This window comes from Xiphias gladius, chromosome 11 (assembly GCF_016859285.1).
Source record: "Xiphias gladius isolate SHS-SW01 ecotype Sanya breed wild chromosome 11, ASM1685928v1, whole genome shotgun sequence".
Taxonomy (NCBI): Eukaryota; Metazoa; Chordata; class Actinopteri; order Istiophoriformes; family Xiphiidae; genus Xiphias; species Xiphias gladius.
The window spans coordinates 27252737-27259538 of record NC_053410.1 but is presented as its reverse complement, the minus strand read 5'-3'; positions in this window follow the sequence as shown (position 1 = coordinate 27259538).

The window sequence follows — 6802 nt, the reverse complement described above, 5'->3', positions numbered from 1 at the left end:
TACACAGTGCCTCCTATGCCTGACAGTTGACTGAATATGCAGCAGTCTGACATTTTCAGATATATTATTTGCTGTTTTATTCATCTCTGCACATTCAGTAAAGAAATAAGCCTTTCCTTAAATTCACATTTGATGCAAGAAGTCAGCAATGGGTAAACATTACTGAAGTGTCCATCAGTTTGAATTGCAGCTGTGAGGCACTGTAATGGAGGTCCCAAGGAACTGAGAGGACAGCAGGTCAGGGCTTGATGCTTATTTTTTTCCTGAGGAGCACATGTGCTCCCAAGTTTCAAAATGTATGAGTGCATAAAGAACTTATGGGCGCAATGAAAATTGATCAAATTATGTGTTTTACCTTAATAAAGGGATACAAGGAGACATTTACAAGGAAAATTTTTTTTTATTTCTTTTTATTTTATGATAATATTTTGTTTAAATTGAATTTATTTAAATTAAAAAAGTACACAGTTTTTAATTTTTTCTGCTTTAAACTGTATTTATTAGGGATGTCCCAGTCAAGGTTTTCTGGCCCTGATCCCGATCTGAGTCCTTTATATTGGGTATCTGCTGATAGCGATTCATATCCAATACTAATATATACATTATTTAGATGTTGACTAAATAACCTATGTATCTCAAACACTGAAATAACATAGCTGTTGACTACTTACTTTCACACATCTTATTTTTATGAGCTTCTTGATCCAAATACTGAAGGTCATGGTTTTAAAAACAAAGTTTATCGGCTTAAATTACTGATATATCATAAATGAAAGTTCAGTTGGGAGCATAGTTGGACTGGCCATGGGGAGTACCAGGTAAAATCCCAGTGAGCCACTGCATTGGTGGGACGGTGGACCGACAAGTGGTCTGCCGCACCGGTGGATCAGTGGACCATCAAAAAAGGCATAACCAGCCCTGTCAGTCTCTTTACCACTCCTCTCTGTGCACATGAGAGTGTGCTATATGTGTGTTCTTGCCAATTACAGCCCCCCACAACCCAATGGGAGAATCCAGAGCGTCTTATACAGTGTTAAAGTGGATCTTTTTCATAACTGAAGCTAAACAAACATGATTATATATAAAACCATTAAAAAAAAGAGTGAAAACTAGTGAGAGTTGTTTTGTTTGTTTTTATAAAAATCTACAGTGACAGAAGAGAGGAACGAAGGAACAAAGGTAACGTTATCTGGCATATCATTTTGAAGGATGCATCAATCCAAATAATTCCACTGTGCTGGCAAACTTGTGGGTTAAGGCATTTGTGGCTATAAAACCCCTTTGCATGTTTATGGACAAATACCATGATATAGAGCAAACAACGAGACAGCAAACTTTCACTACAGGTGCTGCTGCAAATCTCACATGCTGAGAGGGACAAGACGGTTTCCCAGAGCCAGCACACCAGCTCCAGACAGCAATATTCACAACTCCCCTGCTACTGTAGCTAACATCACACCAACAACATATCTTGGAAAACTAGAAAGTAAGCTGAATGTCCGTGGGCAAGTAACTTACAGGACACTGTAATTTATTAGATGGTGTTGATGATGTGAAGAGGATGAAGGAGACTCCGCTGATACCGTCTTGATTGCATATAAAGGTTTATTACAAAGAAGTACAGCGTCACATCAAGCACCTGAAGGTCTGCTCGTGAGAGGGTGTGTAGCCAATGAACCATCTGAAAATCAGCCTTGACCAACGACTCTTAAATGAGGCAGTTGTTTTCCTGAAAAACATCACTAACATATGGCTCTAAGTCCAACGCGTTTCCTCACTTTTCAGACTGCAAGGCACCCTCTGAGGACCTTTGACATAGGGCCTTTTTTTAAACACATGACTTCAGCTCTACATATATAACCATACACTTCAACACACAAATGTGAAACCAGTACCTGCTTGCTAACTTACTATTTTGGATTAGCTGTCACAAACATTAGCGAATGGCACAAAACAATACTGACCTATTGACTCTGGGAAACAAACAAAAAACTAATGTTTTATACACCTGTCAAGCTGAAACAGAGCAACCAAAGCATCAGTCTTCATACCTTTCCAAACTGAGGTCTCTCCACTGAGGTATCTCCATCTCCACCCTCTCCATATATATATAATGTATGTAATTGAAAGCTCAGAGTTTTATGGTACAACATACTTTTTACAAGCTAATGTTGATGACCTAGGAACAGAGAAAAATTCATGAGCAAATAGAGAACGTTCCAGTTCAGCTGATGGTTGGGAACAACAGTTTGAGTGCAAGAACATGTTTTAATATATAAGGTTAATGGCTGATAATTAATGTGTTGTTTTCTCATGTTGGTATTGAGACTACGCTTAGCAAAATAAATTAAGGTAACTCTGGAGAAGTGCAGAGAGAGGGAGGTGAGTCCTCATTAATGTCTTTAAACTTGGAGTGAAACCTGGAGTGCTTGGTCAGTGAGTACATGGTTTCTGAATAATTTAGTTTGCCTGAGTTAGTTGAGCTCTGTGTTTGTGTGTGTGGGACACCTCCTACTCTTTCTGCCTGCTCGAGCTCTGTGTATGTGTGCAAGAGGGAGAGAGAGACAGTGGAGCAGCTGTTGTATGGCTGTCATGTCTCAAGTTGGCTTATATGTATTGAGACTGAGAGACTAGTTTAAATAGTAAAGAATTAAGTGTTTGCTCCTTGTCTTGAGAGAACCTGTGCTGAAGACTGGCTATGCAAAGGCCAGCGCTATTCAGTGTTCTGAGAAGCACTGACTGTGCTCAGTTCAAGCAGTGACTGTACTCTTGTTATTTCAAGTAGAACTAGATATTTTGATAAGAGATATATATGTAATTTTGGCAGGATCGCTATCGGTATCATAGCCATCAGAAAAACCGTCAGAGCCCAGCTGTATGAGAAATATGGCTCGGTTACCATACAGTTTTTGCCACAATGGCATAAAAATTTGGGGTTTCCTCAGTGTGGGAGTTTCCACCATGCCTCTCTTAGGACTCAGAGAAAAAGAATAGCAAAGAGGTTTTAGGTTAAAATTAAAAAAGCTAAAATACAGCCCTGTAAGAAAGTTAATGACAGGTGGACAAAGCAACTTCATAGAGGACAAAAAGACTTTGAAAAAGTGTTAAAGCATTTTTTTCTTTGTTTGTTGAACAAATATATAACAAGGTAGTGATTTTCAAAGCCTTTGTGGAAGAAGTGACAGGTTCAACTTATTATACAAAGCCATTTTTCAGAGATAACATTGTTGCATGAGTTAATAAATCCTCTTACTCCTTTAGGGCCTCCTGATTGGGACTATAAGTACATCTTGGAATGCCTATGTGTTTGGGATGGTAATGTCTGAGGGGCCTGTCACAGGAGCCAGATGATTTACAGTCGTCCCAAAATAACACCTCCTTCTACTGCTATGGTTAGTGTTTACAAAGTGGATGATTTATTAGACTAACCAGGAACAAGAGATCCACCTCAGCTGGGAGATGGGGCTCTCCCTAGTGAACAACATTTTCTAAAGGCAGGAACTTTAGCTGCAGGGGAAGCATCCATAAAACCAAACAGTAAAGGAGCTACTGCAGTGCCACCTATTGGCAAAGAACCCCTACCATATGCAAGGTTGCTGGGCTAAGCCTCAAACCCACCTACATTGATACCTCAAGAGATAGTGTGTTCAGATCCTGGTGGATAGCCTGAGTCCTGAGGTCAGAGCTATTTTTATCAGACATTGTGTGGCATGACAAAGTGCCAAATTGAACAACATAAAAATATACTGCATCCAGGCTGAGTGTGGCTGTTGTTTGGGAATGAAAAGAAACGGACAAATGAAGAAATCTAAAGCAATAGCTGAGAATCTCCAGATGGATCAGCTGTCTAATTATGTTCCACCTAGAAGAGGAAGAGGGAGAGGAAGAGGCAGAGGCCGAGGCCGAGGCCGAGGCCTTGGACGAGAGAGAGGCAGGAGCTTCTTCTTTGACAGCAGAAAGGGCAGCAATGCTTGATGGAAGTGTGGTCAAGTGGGACACTGGACTAGAGATTGTGATGCCACAAGGCCAAAAGAATGGTACAGCGGACAAGGAACACTGTGGCCACCACCTGATAACGTGTCCATGAACAGACCATTTTGAGACAGGAATCAACTTTCACAAAGATCACGACTAGTAAGTTAGTCTCAAGTCCAACCCCCATTTGTCAAGAGGAGTGTGAAAGACCCCTAAAAAGTGACACTGAAAATGCTGACCTATGTTGCTACAGGTCTGAAGATCTCAATTTTTAAGATTACAGTCCATGGTACTACCCATGAAATGTTGGCTGACAAAGTAGCTACTGAGTCATCATTTAGATCAATAACAGAAGCCTTTAAGATGTTTGCAAGACCTCGGGAACTCCTATAAAGTGCAAAGTGACGAAGTTGTGTCCAGTAGAATGCAAGGATTTCGGTGAGTGAAATGCACATTCATTTGTTATTGTCCCGGAATGTCCAGTGAATCTGGCAGGAAGAGACTTGTTATATGCTTTGGGCATGACTGTTGTTTGCACTGAGTATAGGTTAGTAATAAAAAAAATCCGGCTCTGTTGAGGAACTCCCGGCTGTTATGATATGGCACTCCCCAACTGCTCTTAAGTATGATTATTGTTGGAATATTCATCCCTCTTCAGTTACACACGAACTGTATGATTTTGTTAAGGCCAATAGAGATGGAACGTTTCTGGAGCACTGGGCACAAGTGTGTGTCTTATGTTGTGGATGAACAGTATGAAAAAGAGTGGAACAGAGAACAGATGAAGAAAGGTTGCATGGTAATTGTATTATGGTCACAGAGGATTTTGTTGTTTTCCTTGTTGATTTAAATGAGATGCAGAGGAAAGTTGAGTGCTCACAGAACCGTTCAATGGGATTGAATAGATCCAGGTCCAACGGTCCAGTTGTCAGATTTTGATCCATCTTCCACTATGGTCCATAATTTTCTTTTGGACATTCAGGAGTCTAAAAATACCCATCCAGCATTGGAAAAGGTTCCCAAACAGCACCTTAAGCCATACTTAGATGTCCTCATCCAAGTACAGTTACGGTTGTTGAAAATGACTTTCATCATCAATATTCCCGGCCTTGCAACAGAACGTCAGCATAAATCTATACTGTCACAAGAGGGCAAAACTACTGCTATAAATCCTCATTGTCCAGGATACGTGCGCTCCACAATGTAGGTCATCATTGCATACCATGTGTTCCCTCTCTCCTCTATTGCATGTAAATAATCATCTGTCCTCTTACTCCCTCACATCTTCAGTTAGCATTGGCACTGGTAATGCAAAATCTTGATTCTGCCAAAAGGTTCTATGAGTGAAGTGTATTTCTGTCTGTGTTGGCTCCACTAAATCAGTCATATTTACTTTCTGGGTAACATTGGAGGTTTTGATGACCCTTCAATGGGTGTTAAGAGAGAAACTAACATGGCCAAGATAAGTGGCTCCATTTTGGCCATTTCCTTCTTATTTTTTATCCCGCCATAGCTCTTTCAACAGCATCCCCACTCTGAGAATGATAAGCACAATGCTGCTTCAAATCAATGCCCAATTTTTCTGCCAAAAATTAGATAGTATTATTGACAAAATGGGACCCATTATCAGATGACAATTTCCCTTTCAAAACATGGTCTAATCCATGTGAGAGCTTAGCCATGTAAGGAAAGAGTTGCTTAGGTAACCAAGGCTCACCCATTGGGCATCTCCAGACACCTTCTTTATCACAATGACCATTTTTCTCTTCCATGTGGACTTTTCTGCAGGACTTGCCACAGATTGAATTTCTGTTATAGACATGTGTTGGTTAAAAGATGTTCAAGCCACAATAGAATCAAGATACATCTGTGACTCAGATGATAAAGAAGCAGAATTAGATGCTGAATCTGCAAAAGAGTTTCCTTTTTACAGAGTGTCTGCACCCTTAACATGTGCTTTACACTGACAGCCACCTGAGATGGAAGTAGGATGGCTTCAAGAAGGTTGTTGACAAGCTAATAATGTTGAATGGATGTTTCTTGTGATATAAGGAAGCATCTATTTTTCCATAGTGTTCCTGAGTTATGTACAACTCCAAAAGCAGACCTACTGTCAGCGTAGAACACGTGCCTGTGTTAGAGCAAATAGTTCAGCTGCCTGAGCAGAAAGATGAGTAGGGAGATTTGCAGATTCCACCACGTCATTATGAGTGACAATAGCATAGCCAACAGCTCCAACTCCGTCTACTCTCCGAGCTGATCCATCCACATAAAAGACCAGATCAGGATTAGGAATAGGGGTGGTAGAAAGATCTGGCCTGGGAGTTACTGCTTCGGTAATTACTGCCAGACAATCATGAGGCTCATCATATTCCTCAGTGGGAAGAAGAGGGGCTGGATTTAACACATTGCATGTCTCCAAAGTGACATGTGGCAAACTCAAGATGTTGTAATAATCAAGAGTAGAAGCAGGAGTAAAATTAGCTGTTTTGGCCTGCAAAACAATGGCAGCTACAGAAAGTGGAACAAGAACCTTCAAAGGTCTGTAAGCTACCAAAGAAGAAGAACCTTTTAAAGCTGCTGCAGCTACAGCCACTGCTCTGGAACAATAAAGGAAATCCTTTCACAACTGGTGAAAGTATTTGATAATAATAAGCAACAGCCTTAAAGTTGTCACTGTGTTTCTGCAGCAGAACAGCACTGTAGAAACCATTTTTCTCATAAACCACTAGGCTGAAGTCTTTCGACATATGCAGAAACCAAAATTCCTTCAATTTTTCAAAAGAGTCAGTAGCTTCAGGAGTTCAAGTCACTGAGTTATGTGCAG